The 23,574-nt window shown below is 38.7% G+C and overlaps 1 pseudogene; it reads left to right on the forward strand.

The window, feature by feature from the left end:
* The first annotated feature begins 18,111 nt into the window (after positions 1-18,111).
* Positions 18,112-18,301, forward strand: LOC118661590 (annotated as a pseudogene).
* The last annotated feature ends 5,273 nt before the right edge of the window (positions 18,302-23,574 follow it).

A 23,574-nucleotide genomic window follows, 5' to 3' on the forward strand; every position in this document is an offset into this window, starting at 1 on the left:
TCGATCAGAGTAGTTAGTCAGGGCTCTATCTCCCTCCTGAATTAGCTAGTTTGGCTGCCTACACAGATCAAATCAGAGGGATAACTGTCCAGCCTTGCATTTTGTATCCTATAAACAGAGCTTAGTATAAACAAAACTAACTAAATGCAATAACTAGTCCTCCTGCTTTTCAAGGACTATAATCACACTATTACTAGGCTAATTGCCCTGGGTCAGAATATTCTGTTGGTTTGTGTCAAGGTGTTTTTGTTTTTGTATTGCTTCAGTTCCACCCACTGTAAACCAAATTAGCCTATTCAGAGACGTTTAATATTGGTTGAAGTTGTAGCATTGTGCTCTACCTCAACTATGAATAAAAAATAAGTTTAAAATGGAAAATATGACATATAAACAAGGTACTACCTGGATGTCTATTATCTAAAACATAGCCGCTGTTTTCTCCAGTTCATTGAACAGCTCTGTTCCAAAAGCCAGCACATAGTCATACTAAAGTAGCATTAATAATTTAGACTTGGTTTTGCATCATTAGATATCAAAGCCACTGATGTTTTAATACTTATCGCTCAACCCAGGGGCATTTGCTAAGACGTCTCCCATTTTTAATGATGGCATTAAGCCTAAAAAAGATGATCAAATTGTTATTTTTCTTCTATGAATGGTGACTCAAAGCCCATTCACGCCCTGGCCGGTTTGGCTCAGTGGATAGAGCATTGGCCTGGGACTGAAGGGTCCTGGGTTTGATTCTGGTCAAGGGCATGTGGACTAGATCCCCAGTAGGGGGCGTGCAGGAGGCAGACGATCAATGATTCTCATCATTGATGTTTCTATCTCTCTCTCCCTCTCCCTTCCTCTTGGAAATCAATATTTAAAAAAAAAAAAAAACATTCACAAGTTTATTGCATTCCTCTGTGGTGCCCCCTTAAAAAGTAGCTTTAATAAGAAGTATTTTGCACTCTTTTTGGAGAGTCTAGTGTGAATGGGAGGAGCCTATTAAGTGATTTTTCCCAATACAAACCACTGACTTTTTTGTTTCTTATTCCCTAAAAACAAGAAGAGAAAAGAGAAACATATGCCTTGCCTTGGAAAAGTTGTTTCTTTTTTTATTTTTTATTTTATTTTAGTAAATCTTTATTGTTCAGATTATTACATTTGTTCCTCTTTTTTTCCCCCCATAGCTCCCCTCCACCCAGTTCCCACCCCACCCTCTGCCCTTACCCCCCCACTGTCCTCATCCCTAGATGCACAATTTTTGTCCAGTCTCTTCCCGCATCTCCCACACCCCTTTCCCCACCAAGAATAGTGAGTCCATTCCCTTTCTATGTCCCTGATTCTATTATAATCCCCAGTTCATTCTGTTCATCAGATTATTTATTCACTTGATTCTTAGATTCACTTGTTGATAGATGCATATTTGATGTTCATAATTAGTATCTTTACCTTTTTCTTCTTTCTCTTCTTAAAGGATACCTTTCAGCATTTCATATAATACTGGTTTGGTGGTGATGTACTCCTTTAGCTTTTCCTTATCTGTGAAGTTCTTTATCTGACCTTCAATTCTGAATGATAGCTTTGCTGGATAAAGTAATCTTGGTTGTAGGTTCTTGGCATTCATCACTTTGAATATTTCTTGCCACTCCCTTATGGCCTGCAAAGTTTCTGTTGAGAAATCAGCTGACAGTCATATGGGTATTCCCTTGTAGGTAACTGAGTTTCTTTCTCTTGCTGCTTTTAAGATTCTCTCTTTGTCTTTTGCTCTTTGCATTTTAATTATGATGTGTCTTGGTGTGGTCCTCTTTGGATTCCTTTTGTTTGGGGTTCTCTGCACTTCCTGGACTTGTAAGCCTATTTCTTTCACCAGGTAGGGGAAGTTTTCTGTCATTATTTCTTCAAATAGGTTTTCAATATCTTGCTCTCTCTCATCTTCTGGCACCCCTATAATTCTGATGGTGGTACGCTTGAAGCTGTCCCAGAGGCTCCTTACACTATCTTCGTATTTCGGATTCTTTTTTCATTTTGCTTTTCTGGTTGGGTGTTTTTTGCTTCTTCGCATTTCAAATCTTTGCCTTGATTCTTGTGCTCCTCTGGTCTGCTATTGGGAGTCTGTATAATATTTATTATTTCAGTCCGTGTATGCTTAATTTCTAGTTGGTTCTTTATCATAACATCGAGGGTCTCATTAGATTTCTTGAGGATCTCAGTAACTTTATCGGCGGCTTCTAGACAGTTCTTGAGAGACCTTAAAAGTGTGGTTCTGAACTCAATATCCTCCATTGACAGTTTTGTCCTGTTTCTTTGTCTCCGCATTTTTTATGCTTTCTTGGTGCACCCCCTAGTGGTCTTTGTGCGCAGTCTTGTTGTAGTTAAGCCTTGATTGTTGTAGTTAATACTAGGGGGATTTGACCTCCAGGCTAACTGGCTGTGAGAATCAGCTGTGTCTGCAGTGGGAAAACTTCTGTCCTCTAGGGAGGTGCTAATCTAGCCTTTGCCTGAGGCTATCCGGCAAATGGCTCTGTGCAGGGCTTGGGCAGGGCGGGTCGCACGGGATCAAACAGGGTGGGTAGAGGGAGCAGTTATGGCTGCTCTCAGTCCTGGCCCCAGAGGCTCTGCCTCTCAGAGTCCCAGCAACCGCTGCAAACCTCGGAGAGAAAGCTGCCCTCTTGTTCCAACAGATGCCAGACAGTCCCGCTTCTCCCGTTTGAGTCTGGGTCCCTAGAGACTCGCCTGTATCTGGAGCTCAGAATGTGAGACTCCCTCCCGATTGAAACGGACAACCGCACCCTCAGCTACCAGCCTGCTCTGCGCATACCTCCGCACCTTTGTATTTTCAGCACTGCGCCTCCTCTGAGTCTCATATGCTGTTCTCTTTCCTTCTAGTTGAAGAATTTCCCCTCAGCCAGCTTTCTCGTGGTTCTGGGTGATGTCCGTTCTGTCTTTTACTTGTATTTGTGAAGTGGTTGTTCGAGGCACCCAACTCCGGTGTTTACCTATGCCGCCATCTTGTGGGTTTTTTTTTTTTTTTTCTCGAAAAGTTGTTTTCAAAGAGAGAAAACTGATATCAGTTCTCTCAAACAGTGGCTCCTTCTACTGGCTCGATGGCTGGTGGTACCCATTGGATTCTGAGTACAAACTATATGCCTGTCCTTGAATAAAACGGTGCAGGTCTCTTTGTCTGTCCCTGCACATCCCTTTTTTCCAAGTCTTCTCAGATTTCCTCCTGTGGATGTCCTACTCTGAATATCCCCTCTCAACTCTTCTTCCAGCCTTCCTTTCTCTACATTGCATTCAGTAACTCCACGCCCTTTCCCCGACTCCTTCCTTATTCCTGTTCCCCAGCCCCTCAGTCATCAGACCATTAAACTCAACACAAGATATATGTCTTAAATTTATTAAAATGTGGTATTTTCCAGAAAAGGTAAAGCAAAAATAAGTGACCTGTGATAGATTATGTCACAGCATAGCACAAGAGAAGGATGAGATTTTCTTTTTGATCTAACCCTAATCCTCACTCTAACTTGAAGCCACCAAAAGTGTGATTATGAGTGAATATGTTAGCATCCAGATATACACTGAGTGGCCAAATTATTATGACCTCCTGACATTTGTAGGCAAATTAGCTATAATATCCCGCTGAAGTTGCTAGAGGGCCAGATCATTATAAACGTCTGAATAGCACAACATACCTAAGTATCATTGCTGATCAAGTTCATCCTATCATGTTGATGGCGTATCCCAATGGAGATGGCTTCTTCCAACAAGACAATGCACCATGCCACGGTGCTCTTACTGTGCAGGAGTGGTTTCAGGAACATGAGGGAGACTTTACCTTGCTTATGTGGCCCCCACAATCACCAGATCTCAATCCAGTTGAGCATTTGTGGGACGAAGTTAAAAGAGCCATCAGGCGACTGGTTCCACAACCATCAAATCTCACAGAACTGGACAGTGTTATTCATCAGGCATGGTGTCAGATTCCTTGCATCACCTTTCAACATCTTGTGGAGTCAATGCCAAGAAGAATCGCCGCAGTATTGAAGGCAAAAGGTGGCCCAACAAAGTACTGATGGGTTGGTCATAATAATCTGGCTGATCATAATAATCTGGCCACTCAGTGTATATCTAATGTGTACTGGGAAAAACTATATGGAGAGGTAGTAAGGCACAGTGGTTATGAGACTGGTGACAGCCTGCCTGGTTTGGAATCCTAGCTCAGTCACTCACTAGCTTAATGATTTTGGGTAAGTTACTTAATCTGTCAGTGTCTCAATTTCCTCATATGTGAAAAGAAAACCTTAACAGAAGACTAAGTATACAATAAATATTCGCTATTATAGCCATACAATTGGAATTAAAACTAACCATACAATGCCGTTCTTAACCATATACCAACCCCTCAGCAAGATGCACTCTTTGTCTTTGGTCTCCTGTGTTTTTTTACTCATTTAACTGCTAGAATATTTATGATTCTAAGAAGGTACTATATGTATCTTAATAAGACATTTAATATGACAAATTGATTTTAAACCAAAGATATTGTATATACCAATTTTTAGTGCTTGACATATACCAAGTACAGTAGTTAAATATTTAGCCCTCTTATTTATTATTCTACACTACATATAAGAAAACGAGGCCCAGAGGAGTGATCCCAGGTGCCCCAGCTAGTAAGAGCCAGAGCCAGAGTCAGGATTTAAAGCCAAGTCTGCTTACTCTGTCCTCTCTCTCTTATAGTAAACTTCTGTGGGAACATGTGGAGTGACAGTCTAGTAAATACACACAAGGTACCAACATCTTCTACGAATAAGATTTCTACACTTGAAGAGGGAGAATCTGCCTGAATCAATATTATTTAACACAAAGCCATAGTTTTCTGAGAAAAAAAATGCATGAAAAAATAAGAAAATATTCAGATGGCCCACTTTACTGCCATTGTTCTGTGTGTATGCTTTGGTGTTTTTGTTTTTGTTTCTTAATGTTAATATAATCTGGCTAAAAGGCACTTGTCAATTGTATAGAAAATAACAGGTCAATTGATGATGCATTCATAAAGCCAGCTTAAGATGCAAATTATTTAAGATTCTATGAATACTAATTTAAAAAGAATAGAGAAAACCCTATGATAACCATCTGTTTTGTTAGGCTCAACATTTCACAGGATTACAGCAACTTCTGCCCAGGTAGGAATCCAAACTGCAGCTTCAGCGGCAATGGCAGTTGAATTGTAGTCTGGGGTCCCACAGCCATGCTGGGCTTTCTCCAGGCAGAACACTGGGGGACAGTCCTCACAGCAGACAGTACTGGCAGCAGAAACAAGTTCTGCTCTCCGCTGTGTTCCTCTAGGCAACAGCCCCAAGCCCCTCCATTCATTCTCCTTGCAGTGTCTGACAAGCCTTCTTGAACACTACAAACTAATTGCATAGCATCTAAGCTATCAAATGGCCTCAACAACTTTAAACTTTCAATACATTAACAAAAAAAAGCCCTTGCAGTTGTCTTTCTGTTCTGAGTGCCTTTAATACAATTCATCAACAGACAGTTTTCTTCTCCAGGTTGAATGAAAAAATAAAATAAAATAAAATAAAATCACTCTAGTTTCTTCTGGTTCTACACTAAAACATCCCAGAGGGTATAAACTCCAGATTGCTTCACAAATCCTACACAATTTTATGGATGATGAACAACCCTGTGGAAAATAAATTATGATAGTCAGCTAGGAAATGGAAAATGTCTAAAAATTTCTAAAAATAATGATTACATTTCTCCGCTGTTTGACACATAGCCATTTTTGCAGAAGCACAGTCAGTGTTAGGAAGGGCTGTGGTGAAGCTGTTCTTTCTGCTCTTCCCTCACCTGAGACATAGGGGAAAAGTAGCCTTCAATTTCACATCCTGCAATAGTTCATCTTGCCTCCTCTCTCCCAAATCAATCTCTCATGATTTCTCTGTCTTGGCAACAAAAATACCATTACCACCCATTGCTCTTCCTTCCTGTAAAAACTAGAGCATGCTTCTGCATATTGAAATATGTGAGGTTTACCTCTGGCTGGTGTGGCATCAGCCTGTGGACGAAAGTGTCACGGGTTTGATTCCTGGTCAAGGGCACATAGCTGAGTTGCAGGTTTGATCCCTGGCCCCGGTGTGGGCCTATGGAAAAGGCAACAAATTGATGTGTCTCTCGCACATCAATGTCTCTCTCTCCCCTCTCCCTCCCTCATTCACTTCCAGGCTTTCTAAAAATCAATGGAAAAAATATTTTTAGGTGATGATTAACAACACAATAAATATCTGAGGTTTAATGTCTTGCTTTCCTCAAAAAATAGTGTGTCTGTTATGATGCTTTATTGAAAATATATCTGAAAAGAATCTTCTGTTTATTTTTTCTCATAGTAAGGTGAAACACATTAATGCACACTGAAAACTTTTTGAAAATACTGAAAATGTAAACTCTTTATTATATTTTAAAATAGGACTTGAATTTTTCTTGCTTAACTCTTGTTTAATTGATACTATTTTTCTATTGTGTTTTCTCTTTATTTTACCTCTTCTGAGGTATCTTATACCTAAAGAATATTTCTTATGAAAAATAATTTTGTGTACTGTGTACAAAAATGATTTATTTTCCCAATTTCTCTTACTCCTGCTTGTTATCTATCTTGTACACTGCCAGTGTTTATATAAGTAAAGATATCTTCTGTTAGTTACCAGTGATTTTCAACCTTCTTCATCTCATGGAACATATAAACTAATTACTAAAATTCTGTGGCAGCACCAAAAAATATATTTTTGCTGATCTAACAAAAAATAGTTATAGTTTATATTCATTCACACCAGACAGCTGTTGTCTTGGCTGTTGTCATTTTTTATTTGACAATCTAAGGGAAAAGAAGTCAGTGCCCCTGACTAAGAAGTCAGATATTGCATGTTTTCAAAATTCTTGTGGCACATAAATTGAAAATCACTGCATTATACTATCTCTGTTACATTCTCTTGCAAAGAACCTTATACATAGAAGGTGGTACATTCTTTTTTTTTTTTTTTTAAAATTTTTAATTGGAGCGAATCATGCAAGGGAGCAACTCTTTCATCGTGAGGGGCTCAATCTTTCAAAAGCCCAGGAAAAGGCTAGACAGAACACTACTGACTACAAAATAAAGAAAAGAAGCAGTACAAAGACAGAATTAAATAAAGGCTTTAATATTTGGTAAAAGAAAGCAAGCTTAGATGGGGTAATTTTTCATAATAAACAATGAAAGATTCATTTACCAAAGCCTAAAGATACACTGTGAAAGTAGACCTTGTGTTAACAAATGCAAGCACAGAACGTGACTGAGCTATACTTCCTTTTACTTGCATCTGTGCCATTTTGTTTGTTGTGCCGATATTTTCTGATATGATCTTCTGGAGTCATCCTTTGGATCTGAGAGATTACTAATCTCTGCTGCATCAAAATGCACTTTGATTCTTTGTCATTTATGGACAATTACTCTAGTTATTTCACTGGCCATTTGCATATGTTCTTTAAAGTAATGTTAGTGTTTTTCCAAAATTTTATGAAATTTATCTAAGAGTGTGGTCCTTCTGGATATTAGCAACTGCAAATAATAGAAATCTTTTATGCAATCCTCCCATATTTACTAGAAGACAAGGGGCTATTTTAAAAAAATAACCCTTAAATTCTTTTTTTTAATATTTTTAAAACATCATGTAAAATCCAAGATGGCAACAGGGTAATGAAGTGAGCATTACAGCCTCTTCTGATTTCACCTCAGGTTTCTAAAACCCAATCAATTTATATCAAACATGCACTGCACTGTAGATAGTGTTCTTAGGAAACTGCTGCAATATAGAAATTTGATGAGAGGATATAATGACAAATGGGTGCTCTGGTTTTGAAGTATGTAGATTTTAATTTTTTTTTTTTGCAGACATATTTTGAATTATTTAAAAAATTTAAATTCTTTATTGTTTAAAGTATTACATATGTCTCCTTTTCCTCCCATTGACCTCTCCCTGCCACTGCCACCCCCAGCACATGCCCTTACCCATTTCTGTCTGTGTCCATTGGTTAGGCTCATATGCATGCATACTAGCCCTTTGGTTGACCTTCTACCCCCACCCTGCTCCCCTGCCTTCCCTCTGAGGTTTGACAGTCTGATCGATGCTTCTTTGTCTCTGGATCTATTTTGGTTCATCAGTTTATGTTGTTCATTATATTCCACAAATGCGTGAGGTCATGTGATATTTCCCTTTCTCCAACAAGCTTATTTCCCTTAGCATAATGCTCTCCAGGTCCATCCATGCTGTTGCACATGGTAAGAGTTATTTTTCTTTTTTACAGAAGCATAGTATTCCATTGAGTAGATGTACCAAGGCTTTTAAATCCACTAATCTGCCGATGAGCACTTAGGCTGTTTCCAAATCTTAGCTATTGTAAATTTTGCCTTACATTCTTTTCTTCTTTTAAATTTATTTATTTATTTATTTATTTATTTATTTATTTATTTATTATCTATCTATCTATCTATCTTCACCTGAGGATATTTTTCCATTGATTGATTGATTTCTTTTTTTTAGAGAGAGTGGAAGAGAGAGAGGGAAAGACAGAGAGAAATATCAATGTGAAAGAAACACATGGATTGGTTGCCTTCTGCATGCCCCCAACCAGGGCTGGGAACCTGCAAACCAGGTACATGCCCTTGACTGGAATCAAACCTGGGACCCTTTAGTACATAGGTCAACGTTATATCCACTGAGCCAAAGCAGCTAGGGCTAAACCCTAAGTTCTTCCCTTTGATTTTCTGTATTACATCATTTTTCTATATATGTAATGTACAAGATATGGCAAAAGTAGGTTTACAGTTGTATGTGAAATTTATTCTTGTATTTTTTTATTAATTATTGTAGTATTCTCCATACAAACAAGTGTAAACCTACTTTTGCCCAATCTTGTATAGTCAGTGGTCTTACCTAGGGTATTCCATAACTCATACAGTGACAGTTTGGTACAAAATCATGTCCTCTTTAGAATATTTTTCTTTAAAAAATTAATTATTTGTAATTCTTTTTAAAAAGTGTAAATAAAAGAAAAATGCTAGTTTTTATCTTATTTCACAGTTTATGTATCTCACAGTGAAATGGGTTTCTTAAAACTTGAACTTTGTGGTATCTTTTAGAAAATTTAACCAAAAAATTTACTTAACTTTCCAAATGTTGGCATTACTGAGAAAACATTACATATTAAAGTTTGTTTACTTTATTGGGCTTTGTTTATATTACTTGTTTTCTTTTCACTCTTTATTCTGCAATATTTGATAATTTATATAATATTTTGATACAGGATTTTTGGACTGGAACAGGTGGTGTTCCCCTGGGCAGAATGGCTTCCCCAGATTCTTTGTCCATCGGAGAATGAAACCACGGATGGAAGAGGGTAAAGCAAATTTATTGAAGAATAAGCACAGAGTCCCACATGGGGAGGGGGAAAGGGTTCCCCCGATTTCCATTTTCCCTGGTTTATAAAGGCTGCAGTTTTTGTGCCTCAGTATCCCCTCTGTTTGGCCACTATTCCCCTTTGATTTGGTCACTATAGCAACTCCTGAGATCAAAGGTCAAACCTCACATGGGACATGTGAGGCCCTCCATCTTTATTTTGTAAAAATAGACCTTTGGCTACTCCCAGTTCCCTTGTCTTATGGAAATGTAACTTTCTGCAGCTTGGTAGTCTGTACTTTTTCCATGGACCCCTTTACTTTTTAAAAATTCTCTAAACCTGCCTATTTCACCTCTAAAATTCCTATTTCAATTTTATAATAATATTATCAAAATGTACACGCAGTAATTCATCACCCAACTTAAGATCTGAATATGACTAATATCATTAAATCATCTGTCTTCCTTCCCTATTTTATACTCTACCTTCTGTATTCTATTCCATCCTTCCATATTCTAGTCATCTACTAAATTTGGTATTCATTTATTCTTCACTTTTTATTTTAAAAAGCTTTCTTACTAAGCTATTGCTAAGAAATATATTGTTTAAAATAGGGTGTTCCAAAAACAATGTATAGACAGACACTTTAATAGCTGATAGCCCAATTTTTGAAAATGAAATGTATTTTGATAAACACTGCCTTTATAATTATTCAAAGTGTGTGTACACATTTTGGGGGATACCTTGCATGTTTGCTTTTGACAATGTTTTATGATAAATTTTTGGTATATTAGATGTACTCCTCTGGAACTTGCTTCCACTCATTACTAACATTTTTCCATATTATTTTTCATAACTACATCTCTTCTTTAACTGGCCCATGAAAATTTATTATTAGTCAATCATTATTGCTATTAATAATTGCTACTATTAACAATGAGCTATGGACAAGTTTTTTATATCTACTGGGTATATGCCAAGTGATTTCTAGATCAATATCTACAAGTGGAATTATGGAAAATAGAGTATGCACATGATCAAATTTACAAGATAATATCAAACTATTTTCCAAAATTGTTAAACCAATTTATGCATTTACTGGTGATTTATGAAGGTTCACATAGCTCTATCAACACTTGGTATTGTCAAACCTATATATTTTATCTATTTAGTGGGTGTAATATTATGTTTCTCATTTTAAATTATATTTCACTGATTACTAATAAAATTTAACATATTTTTGTTGATTATTTGCCATTATTGTTTCATCTACTAACTAAAGTATGGTTATTCATTTTTTTGTGCGTTTTTCTTTTTTTTATTCTCACCTGAGGATATGTTTATTGATTTGAGAGATATCCATCAATGTGAGAGAGAGACATCGATAGGTTGCCTCCAGAATGAGCACTGACAGGGGATTGAATCTGAAACCTAGGTATGTACCTGATCAAGAATCAAACGCACAACCTTTGTGGTGTATGGGAGGATGTCCAATTAACTGCCAGGGCTGTGCTTTTTATTTCTATTAAAGTGACTTTCCTTATTGACTTGAAAATCTTCATATATTAGGTTACTAATTTTATCCTCCCAATTTGTACCTCATATTATTATTTGTGGTGTCTTTTGATAAATAGAACTTGTTGATTTTAAGATAGTTACATTTATCAATTTTTTGTGGTTGAAACTTCTTTGTGTCTTGTTTAGGAAATTCTACCTCTTATGAAGGTCAAAGGTATTTTCCTTTATATTCTAAACATGTTAAAATGTACCATTCACTTTATGTCTGTAATTTTTCTGAGATTAATTTTTCTGTGTAATGAAAGTAGAAAAATCTAATTTTTTTTTTCAGTTTGGAAAAGTAATACTCCAGCACTTAAATAGTTCCCCTTTTATAATAAGATCTCTAATATCACATTCATTAGATTTTGAATTTTTATGTATGTGATGAGCTATTTCTGAACTCTCTACTCTCTTTTTTTAGTCATTTTTCTATATTTATAGCAATACATTATTTACTAAACATCCTATCTAGTAATAGAGAAACATGGTAATTAACCATAACTTATATACCCTTCCCATTGGCTAATCAGGGCGATATGCAAATTAACTGCCAACCAAGATGGCTGCCAGCAGCCAGGCAGCTGAAGCGAACAGGAGGCTTGCTTGCTCCGGTGAAGGAGGAAGCCAAGGTTCCCCGCCTGCTGCTGCCAGCCTCTGAGCTTGCATTCTAAGCAACTATGTTGCAATTATAGAACCTAAACAAACCCCAGAAACCTGCTTTCAGCCGTAAGAGCTGGAGTGAGCAGGACTGCAACAGTGTTACAATTATAGAACCCAAACAAACCCAGAAAACTGCTTTCAGCAGCTGAGGTCTCAGAGCTGGAGCCAAGCCTCAGAGCTAAAGCTGGCTCTCAGCTCCAGTGACAGCCATAGAAGGTAAATAAACCCCAGAATAAAAAGAAAAAAAGAAAAAAAGGAGAGGTTGGGAGCTTCAGTCACCCGCCAGCCTGAAAACAGTCCTCAGCCCCTCACCCAGACTGGCCAGGCACCCCAGTGGGGACCCCCACCATGAAGGGGGTGTTACCAGCTGCAAACAGCCATCATCCCCTCACCCAGACTGGCCAGGCACCCCAGTGGGGACCCCCACCCTGAAAGGGGTGTGACCAGACTGCAAACAGCCATCAGCCCCTCATCCAGGCTGGCCAGGCACCCCAGCGGGACCCCCACCCTGATCCAGGACTCCCTTCAGGGCAAACCAGCCAGCCCCCACCCGTGCACCAGGCCTCTATCCTATATAGTAAAAGGATAATATGAAAACTGACCCTAACAGCAGAAAGACTGGGAATGACTGGTCACTATGACACACACTGACCACCAGGGGGCAGACTCTCAATGCAGGAGCTGCCCTCTGGTGGTCAGGGCGCTCTCACATGGGAGGAGCTCTGCTCAGCCACAAGCCAGGCTGATGGCTGCCAGTACAGCGGTGGTGGTGGGAGCCTCTCCTGCCTCCTCAGCAGCGCTAAGGATGTCCGATTGCAGTTTAGGCCTGCTCCCCGCTGGCAAGTGGACATCCCCCAAGGGCTGCCAGGCTGCCAGAGGGATGTCTGATTGCCAGCTTAGGCCCAATCCCCCAAGAGCAGGCCTAAGCCAGCAGGTGGTCATTACCCGAGGGGTCCCAGACTGCAAGAGAGCACAGGCCAGGCTGAGGGACACCCCCCGCCAAGTGCACAAAATTTTGTGCACCGGGCCTCTAGTGTATATACGTAAAACCCTAAGATGCAAATAGACTGAATGGTGGAACAACCAAGCAATCAATCGCTATGATGTGCGCTGATCATCAGGGGTCGTGTGTGGAACATGGCGAGTGTCGGCCACAGGTGGATGGTGGAGCAGGTGAGTGGGTGAGTCAGACCAAGGTGGGGCGCTGGTTGCTGTCATTGGGGTAAGCCTCTGGTGGTTACTTAAAATTCTTTGCTCCCATGTCCTGAGGTCCTGCCCTGCACTTACACCTGCTGCTGATTGCTCAGTGCTTTCAGCAGGTGCCAGTGGCAGCTGCTGGCCCTGATCACCCCTCAAGGCTTCTCCATGTCTCCCTGGTCCTGAGAAGTGATTGGGGCTGGCAGCCACCTCTCTCACCCACTGCTGGCACTGGCCCCGCTCACACCTGGAGCCGGTGCCAGAGATGCTGCTTACACATGCTGCCAGCGCTGGTTCTGCTCACAGCCACTGCTGGAGCTGGCCCCAATCACTTCACACTGTCAGCAGGTGCGAGCAGGGCTGACGCTGTCAGCATGTGGGAGTGGCAGCGGTGGGAGCGGAGGCTGCCGGCAGTCAGGGGAACAGGGGCCACGGTGGGAGGGACCGGGCAGGGGTGCGAAGGATGGGTTGAGACCTGCCCCTGTGCCCACCACAGCCTTGTGGCCCACAGTTCCTTTCAAGGTGCACAAATTCATGCACTGGGCCCTTAGTCTTAATATATAAAAAGGCAACTCCCTTTACTTCCTTCTCCTCTACCTTCCCTCTTCCTCTCCCTATTCTTCTCTTTAGAAAAATTCTGGCTATTTATGGACCTTTGTTCTTTCATGGAAATGTTAAAATTAGAATAATAAATCCCTTGGAAATGCTGCTGGAAGTTGATTAAATTGCCTCAAATCTATAAGATCCGTTTGGAGACAAATTATATCTTTAAATATTGAGGCCTTCTTATCTACAAACTTGTTATATCTCATCATTTACATATTTTATTACATAGATTCATTAGTACTTTATATTTTGTGGATATAATAGTATATTTTGTATATTTGTATATATAATAATTTATTCAACAATTTCTAATTGAGTCCCCACAATGTGTCAGTTATTGTTTTAAATGCATAGAACAGAATAGTTAAAAAAATTAAGAAAGTAAACAGAATTTTGACAGTATTCTAACACCTTCTTTTGGCCTCTATGGTTGCTTTTTAAGACATCTGTTAATATTTGAATTGGCTATTTTTGTAAATTATTGTTAATTTATCTGTATCTTCAATTTCACTACAACATCTACACTTTTTCCTAAAATTCTTTCTTGGTACATTCTGTGCTTTTTGTATATGTTATTACATCTCTGTTGAGCTCTAAAAATTTCCAGCCATTATTCTATTCTAATTGCTGCTTTCAGCCAATCTAACCAACAATCTATAATAATAAAAGGGTAATATGCTAATTAGACCAGACGTCCTTCCGGATGAAGCTGGGGCTGGAGGGAAGCCAGCCCAGGTCCCGGGTGCCTGTGGGTAGCCGGAGCGAAGCCCAGGTCCTGGGTGCCTGCCAGCTGCTGAAGGGAAGCCAGCCCAGGTTCTGGGTGCCTGCCGGCAGCCGGAAGGAAGCTGCCCAGGTCCCAAGTGCCTGTTGGTGGCTGGAGGGAAGCTGCCCGGGTCCTGGGGGCCAGAGGGAAGTTGGTGACAGCAGCTGGGAGAAGGAAGGCCTACTCTTACATGAATTTTCATGCATCAGGCCTCTAGTCCTATATAATAAAAGGCTAATATGCAAATTGACTAAACTGCAGAATGACCAGTCACTATGTCGCACACTGACCACCAGGAGGCAGACATTCAATGCAGGAGCTGCCCCCTGGTGGTAAGTGTGTTCCCAAAGGGGGAGCAACACTCAGCCAGAAGCTAGGCTCATGGCTGGTGAGCTCAGTGGCAGTGGCGGGAGTCTCTCCCACCTCTGCGGCAGTGCTAAGGATGTCCGACTGATGGACAGTGGTCCTAAACTGTCAGTCAGACATCCCTCAAGGGCTCCCAGACTGTGAAAGGGAGCAGGCCGGGCTGAGGGATGCCCCCCTGTTAAGTGCATGCATTTTGTGTACTGGGCCTCTAGTATTAATATAAACCTTGTTACCTTTACTTCAACAAAGGAGAAAATTGAGATAGAGAATAAATAACTTGTAAAAACTCACACTGAAAGGAATTTTTAGGGGTGAAATAGGCAGGCTTAGGAAATTTCAGGAACTAAGGGGTCCATGGAAAAAACACAGGGCTACAGAGTTGCAAAAGGGTAAATTTCCATAAGACAAGGGAGCTGGGAGTGGCAGAAATTACATCTCCATAAGAGAAGGGAACTGAGAGTAGCAAAAGGTACACATTTACAGAATAAAGGGAAGGAAACCCCTCATTCAAAGAAAGAGGAAGAAAAGCTCAGAGGGAATAGGAGGAGATAAGGGAGAAGAAGGAGGGAATCTCACGTAGTTCACGTGAGACTTGAGCTCAATAGTTGCTATAATGACCAAATCAAAGGGTAATGGTGATCAATCAGAGGGGATATTGAGGCACAAAAAGCTGCAGCCTTTTTAACTGTAGAGAAAAAGGACTCAGTGGGACTCTTTCCCCTCCCTACGTGGGAGTCTGTACTTGTTCTTCAATAAATTTCCTTGTAAGGTATTTCAATATTTATATGTGTTGTTTCTAAAGGTTCAAAAAGTTCTATTTAATTTTTTAAAATAAATTTGGGTAGTATCTCTTTTATTCTTTTTTATTCTATATTTTTATTTCTTTAAATATTTCACATCTATAAAATTTATTTTTCATATTTGATAATTCTGGATTCTGAATTAATTGGTTGGTTATTATGTTGGTATTTATTCCTGTTGATCCTCATTTATGGACACTTATATCTATGTTTGCTTTTTGAATTTTCATTGTTGATTTATATCTTATTGAACCACATCTGGAAGAATTCTGAGGACATAAATGGGAGACCTTTTACTCTACAGAAATCTTATATTCTGCAAGTTCCAGATTTGTCCTGACCTGGGACCACTGAGCTCCCTTTAATTGTGTGATTTTATGATTAACGCAAGAGTTTCAAGTTTTGCCCTAATCTTGCCAAGGCCCAGAGGCATAACCCCTGGATAGCAGTGCTGATGAAGGCATCTACCTCAACATAAATCTCCCTTAAAATGTCCTGCTCCATTTACCTCTGTTACCTACCACTTTCTGCTCTAGTTTCATATGGGTACTTTTTCTCTTTTTAGAGATTTCCCTCATATTTAGCAAACACAGCAATTTATTAAAAAAACATATTTGCTATACCTTATACTAAGTTCTGGTTACATTATAGCAGGATAAAGAATTCACATTCTGACCATTCTTTTGCTTTTCTGCTAGTTCCTTAAGACTCTGTTATTCAATTTGCAAACATAAATATAGGTAATAATCCTCATAAATTAACTAAGAGTAAAAAACTCTACATGTAACGCACAACAAAATTATACCATATTGATTCAATTGGGCATTATATTGATCACTTAAATTTCTTTAAAAATTAAACCAACATATTTTTAAAAACTATTAGAAATACAGATATTAGCAGTACAGATAATTCTTCTATAATCATGAGTACAGAATTTTGGATGTAATAATCTGATTTTGAAGGTTTATTTGCATTCCAGTAGAGACATTGAGAATACATACAAATCAACAATAAATTGTTCCTGACATATTTATTAGTTCCTCTTTTCATTAATTATATCTGTTTATTATTCAGAATATTACTTTTGGGGGGAGCAGAATTAACTAGGATTCAAAATCTATTTAAGGACTGATTTGGAAATTTTAACTTTTTTATCTGACTATAAAAGAGTTACTATTTCAGTTGTATCTTTATAGTATTTGTTGTTTAGTTTTATTTAAAGGCAAATTAAATATTTTTGATTTTATATGCATGATAAATGTGTCAGTATGAGAGTTAGGAAAAAAACATGTTTGAAAACAATGACTGTTTATAGAAATCATTATCACTTTATGTCAACAAATGACCATTTAAAATATAATTATAATTAATCTGATGTAAATAATATAGTGTAACAGTGTCCTCCTTCTATGCATACTGTGCATAGGCATAGTACCTTACTTACAGTCAAAATGTCCTAACAGTTTAAATATAATAAAATAATTATTGAGAAGCCTTTCACTTGTCCCTGTGCCCAAAATATCTCCAAATAAGGATTGAGCAATATCAACCATCTCAAAAACTTCTAGGCCAGTGCATTTGTTTTTCACATGACCAATTTTTGCTCAAGAGATAAAACTGCATTGTATGGATAGGTGAATGGTTCATTTGCTTTAAGAAGGAATTTAGATATCTTGCATAAAAGAAGTAAGACTTAGTATACATGACAGATTACTTTGAGAGCTCACTGTAAAATATGGTTTTCAGTCACTGCCACCATGCTATGCTTTCCAAAGCCAAACAGACAGATGGGCTTTTATGATTTTCTTGACTCTCTATATTTGTTGATAATTCTTGTAATTAATTTTTAATCTGAAGACTTGTATAGCAATACTTGGGGATTTAACAAACCAAACTTGTATTAATGAAGTACAAACTGTCCAAATATTCTTCCTATATCAAACTTCACTGAGCAGTAATAAATTTTTATCCTGCTTAAGGGCTAATTCCAAAACATCTTGGAAACAAGATCCTTCACAATGCTCACCAAATATAAAGGTGAATTCAATGTATTAAATCAACATTTAAAAACTCTCTTTCTTGAAACAGGAGTACTATTATTAAAAGGGTACTTATTAAATACTGAGTCCTAATTCCATACTTAGAATAAGTTATTAAGAAACCCACTAGAAATGTCAGTATTTCATAACATTAGACCATTTTCATACCTATTTTCACATACGCACTGTGTATTCTGGCCTCCCTTCTCCAGTCAGAAACAGAAATTTTGGCCTGGCTGGGTGGCTTACTTGGTTGGAGCATCATCCTATACACTAAAGGTTGCAGGTTTGATTCCTAGTTAGGGCACATACCTAGGTTGTGGGTTTGACCCTGGGTTAGGAAGCAATCAATTTATGTTCCTTTCTTACCCCTCTCTCTCTCCCTCACTCTCTCTGTCTCTCTCTGTCTCTCTCTCTCTCTCTCTCTCTCTCTCTCTCTCTCTCTCTCTCTCTCTTTATTTCCCTTCCCCTCTCTCTCTAAAATCAATAAAAAACATATCCTCAGGTGATGATTAAAAACATTTCTTAGAAATGAGAAATTCCATAGTTTTTTCCAATGTCATGAATAATCGGTGTTCAAAACATAAACGCACTATTATGCTTCTTACACTCATAATTCATGATCAAGTTCCTTTTGAGAAGAGACTTGTCATGTTAATTAAAAAAATAACAGTAACGAAGGGCCTCACCTCCAACATGGATGCCCCGGGAGGTCACTCTCCCTGGAGGTTCTGCCCAGGTGGCCTAGGGGAGCACGGGTACTGTCCCTTTCCACAACGCTGGCGTGAAAGCTGGACCTTGAGTCTGCACCTGCATATTCCTATGGCTTCTCAGAGTTCTGTGGACAATGGCTGAGGAGACAAACCATGCAGGAAACATCTAGGGGAAAATAAAAAAAGATACATCACCTCCTCAGCTATGTGCCAATCACTGTACTAAAGGCTGCTCAAACATGATCTCATTTAATGTTTACAGCGCTCTTAATTACCTTTATTTTACAAAGGAGAAAATTGAGACATAAAGAGGATACGCATCTTGCCAAAACTCGCATCATCAGAAAATGTCAGAAACAGAACTAAAATTTCCGTGTGTTGTATACAAGCCCTGCCTCTCCCAGAGCCTAGGTGGGAACATAGCTTAACATGTCGTACGTTAGCAAATGTAACACACATTCCCATATAGTATGAAGTATACATGCTCTCCAACCAGTTAGTTCACAATTTGTTACATTTGTCACAAACTGCAAGACACCTAAGAGGGGGTGGGGAGGAGGAGGCTCATTTTGTGATAGATCCAATAATGTGAGTGGATTTCAGTTGTTTTCCTAAACCTTGAAGAGAGCTTTGGAAAATGGGATAGATATGATTTGTCAGATGGACAATGAGAGATCCAAGGGGTAAAGAGAAACCATTCACCCTAGCCACCTTTTTTATTTCTTTCCTCTTATTCTTGTCAAAGAAAGGCTCTACTTTTTGCTCAAAATAGCCTTCTAATCCTTGTCTACAAAGCCACATGCATTCCCTTATCAAAAACTTGACTGCACGCCAGGCTCCCTACGGAGCCCTTCTCTGACGATAGGTCAGATAAATGCATCCTCGGCAGCTTCTCTGGCAATGGCATTCCCCAAACACTTTTCTTTTAAAATTTTGAACGTTTGCCTCAAAAACAAAAAGAGGAAAATTATATCTGATTTGTCATTTTGTTTTGTGTGATTGCAAATTCAGACACTCTTGTGGCTCTTTTGTAGTACATGAAGGTCAAGAAATATTTAATGCATTAAGTGATCAATTTGCCTGGTGGAATATAGTCTGGGATATTTAGAAATAGCTCTGAAAGGGATCAAGTGTACAGCTATGGAAAAACAGGTAATTGCCTCATCAGTTATTGACATGACATCTTAGCTGTGGTGTGTTGTTGCTGGTAGGCCATCCCTGAGATTCAGGAATTCAGTCCCTGGGGAGAGCCTCCAGGAGGGATAGCATGCACCTCTCCCCCTCAGAGAGACCTGGAGGCAACCAGAGCTTCTGTGGTGAGAAAATGACAGTGATTTTAAATGGGGGTGGGAGAGGTCACATTCCTTTTTTTTTTTTTTTTTTTTTTTGCAAAATATTTCAAGTTTTTACCTTTTGCTCTGCACATTAGCAGGGACTCAGAAGAGCATGAAACATGAAGGCCCAATAGAGAACACATACTGCCCGGGGATTCCAGAATGATGCAGAGTGGAACCTTCCCTAGGGCATGTGGGCAGGACTTTTGGGGGGAGCACTAAGTGACATGAGGGGACAGGTTGGAAAGTTGACCATCCAGAGATGAAAAAAAAAATCAAAGACAGAATTTGTGATACTTGTTTACCAGATGGTGTATTACTATTCTTAGATATTAATTCCTGACAGTTTTAAACCTAACATAACCTTATGTCATGAAAGGAAGTACATGTGCACTATCCAGCGCTGGAAAGGAAGAAGGCCGTCACAGCTTTCTGAATCACAGAAAGTCTCAAGAATATGGTAAGAAAAGGGGAGAAACTCATATGAAAAATATTCTGGTTCCTTGATTGTGGCAATAGCTAGAAAGTCACAGACATTGCTTAAATAAATTAGCTTTTTTAAGAAATTGCTAAACATTTTGCTTCTGACAGTTGCTTCTGACACACAGGCATTGATCTCAGCAGCTTTGGAATATACCCTGTTGGTCTGAGAGAGGCAGGCTCCATCCATCACTGTGAGAGGATGAATGTGTTCTCTGTGGAATCCTTTAAAGAGCTACGAGGTCACTTCCTCCCATTGGTGGCAGAGTGGGTTGCATTTGTCTGGTAATTGAATGTGACTCCCCACCAAGTCTGGAGGTGTGTGTAGCACACCCAACAGTGTGCATACAAAGGAAGATCAAGTTGGCCTGCACCTCTCTTCCGAGCTTCAAGCTCACTGATCTCAGTAGAGGGTCACTGTCCCCTTTATGACAGCCTCTCATTTCCCAGGCCTGCTGAGTTTTCAGACGGATTCCTATTGTATGTGTACACAGACTGATGATAAGTTCACCACGTTCTTCCACCTTTTTGTGCAGGGTATTATCTATGACAGATGAGTGCAATAAAGTGAATCCATTTCTTTTCCCCTCTTGCAGGCAGCACAGTGAGTTCTAACCAACAAAGGCACATTGAGGTAAATCTTTAACAGTGTCACCACATTGACTTTCATCATTTTCACCTTTCCTTTCACTGATTTTTATCCCCGGAGTTGTAAAACATTGCTTCACATTGTGACTGTCCTCTAGTCCTCAGTAGAATTAGTTACACTGACAAGAACATACTCTTTTCCATAGACACTCCATCACAGCTCAGCCTTCGTTGCCTCTCTCTCCCCAACAAATTCTATTTTACAGATAAAAGCTCAGAGTTTCAAAGGATAAAAAGTTTTCAAAAAAGTCAAGCTTTCATTTAAAAATGAAAATACAGTACTAGGACACTACTGAAAAAAATTTGATGAAATATTTAATAGGAAGGGAAAATGTTTTCCAGATACTAAGAAAAAAAATCCAAACAGTATTTATGTGATTTTGTAAAATTTTGATTGTATTAACACTATACCATATATGTGTAAAAATATACGATTACTTGCTTTTCAGTTTTCTTTTTTATTTACTTGTGAATATATTTGATTTTATAAGATTTAAGATTTATAAAGGCAAAAGGAAAGCAGTAGGAAATAACAAATCCCATAAGGTTTTTGTTTCAGTCTGGTTAGCTCACATAAACAAATTTGTTATTTTATTTAATTGTTCATTACAAAAATAAAAATTTCAGAGGAGAAGGCATGCAAGAAACCACTACTATAAAACCACAGTCATTTCTATTCAATACCACCATCCTTGCTCTCATTCAAATCTTCCTGTGAGATTTCTTTTTCATTGTGCTTAGTGACTCATAACCTCTGTAAGGCAGTGGTTCTCAACCTGTGGGTCGCGACCCCTTTTGGGGTGGAACGACCCTTTCACAGGGGTCGCCTAAGACCATCAGAAAACATATATATAATTACATATTGTTTTTGTGATTAATCACTATGCTTTAATTATGTTCAATTTGTAACAATGAAAATACATCCTGCATATCAGATATTTACATTATGATTCATAACAGTAGCAAAATTACAGTTATGAAGTAGCAACGAAAATAATTTTATGGTTGGGGGTCACCACAACATGAGGAACTGTATTAAAGGGTCGCGGCATTAAGAAGGTTGAGCACCACTGCTGTAAGAGAACCAGTTAAGGAAGAAATAGGCTAGGATGGTAGATGGTAAGGACCAAAGGACATTGAGAAAAGCCCCTGAATTGAAACAAAAGGAAACCATGGTGCATTATAAAGACAGTCTGGGAGGTGATGTGTTTTCTTAGAGAAAGAAACAAACATACCACGACAAACAGGCCACATGAGGAAGAAATTATTTTTTTAGAGAAAATTTGAAGCCCAGACAGAGCCAAATATTTAATTCATTAGAAAAAAAAAACAACTATTAAATAAAATTTAAGGTGCCTATGGAGTTTGCTTCAAACAAGGGTATTGGCCTAGAACTAGCTTGTGCCTCTGGGAATCTTATACTTAAGATCCAATTAATTTGTGCCTGAACTAGTCAAGATCACATCCTGATACTAGGACCTGAACTAGGATATTAGTATCTTTGTATAACCCATGGATACAGACAATAGGGTGGTGAAGGCCTGGGGCAGGGGCCCTGGGGGGGGGAGAGTGAGGGCAGGCTAGAAGGGATCAATGAGGGGAAAAAGGGACATATACTTTCAACAATAAAGACTTAAAAAATAAAAAATAAATAAAGTATACATCAGAAAAATAAATAAATAAACGGTATCTATCCTTGACAGATAGCATTGTTCATTAGATATAAGAAGACTATCAGACCTATTCTGAATATTTGAGAATGAAAAGAATATTTGTGAGACAGAAGATCCATATAATAAAAAGCAATTATAATAAATAGAAGTTAGTAAGATTGCCAGATTTAGCAGATAAAAATATAGAACTGGCTCAGCCAGTAAGGCTCAATGATTGAGTGTTAACTCATGAACCAAGGAACCAAGAGTTCAATTCCAGGTCAGGCACATGCCTAGGTTTCAGGCTAGATCCCCAGTAGGGGTGTGCAGTAGGCAGCCAATCGATGTTTCTATCTCTCCCTTCCTCTCTGTCTAAAATCAATAAAAACATTAAAAAATATATAAGACTGTCAGTTAACTTGAATTTCAAACAGAAAACAATTAACTTTTTAGTATAAATACGTCTCACGCAAAAATACTATTCATTATATATCTGAAATTCAAATTTAACTGAGCTTCTTGTATTTTGACAACTCTAGGAATTAGAAAAAGGATTAGGGTAGGATTACAAATTGATAATATTGTACTTGTATTGGAAAAGGGAAAGAATAAAGGAAACAAGAAAGAGAATGAAGGAAGAAAAATTGAAAAAAGGAAGAACAGAGGGAAGGAAGGAGGAAGAAAATCTTTTGAAGTTCCAAGGGAAGGTGGTACGTTACCTTACTACTCCTCTGCGATGGTCTAAGTAAAAGGATGAAATATAGGAAGATAAACTCTAGGCTGTTTTATAATGTGGCATATCTTGCCCACAATTGCTTCAAGAATAGGACTAAAAAATTCAATTCGGGTGGTTACATTGAAACAAGATTTAGAGTTTGATTATATTGTGAATGCCATTTCTCTCTTGTTTGCTATTATGAAATATTTCAAACCTATAGAATAGTACAGAGAGCAATGTAACAAATACAATGTGGACAGAAACAAGAGCTCTACAATCAATCTGAAAAGTAGCCTCACAGGGTGACCCATTTCTCACCGGGTAGGTCATGGTGGGTAGCTGTGCCCCAGGCCTATACGAGATTTATCGTTTCCTTAAGCAGGCCCTGCCCACGGTTCTTGTGCAACTAGCTTAACTCACGTTTGAAACGCCAGAGCTGGTCCTCTTTTTGTATACCCCTCCGTGGTATAACCACCCTCAAGGGAGCACATCATCGTGTTAACCATTCTGTTCCTTGCTTTCTCCCACCTTTGTGTATTCTTCCTCCTTAAAATGTGTAAAAGAGACTGAAAAACTATCATTCCCAGCATGTCCTTAGTTTGACTCAAA

Source organism: Myotis myotis, unplaced genomic scaffold, assembly GCF_014108235.1.
Source record: "Myotis myotis isolate mMyoMyo1 unplaced genomic scaffold, mMyoMyo1.p scaffold_m19_p_1, whole genome shotgun sequence".
In the NCBI taxonomy this organism is placed as follows: domain Eukaryota; kingdom Metazoa; phylum Chordata; class Mammalia; order Chiroptera; family Vespertilionidae; genus Myotis; species Myotis myotis.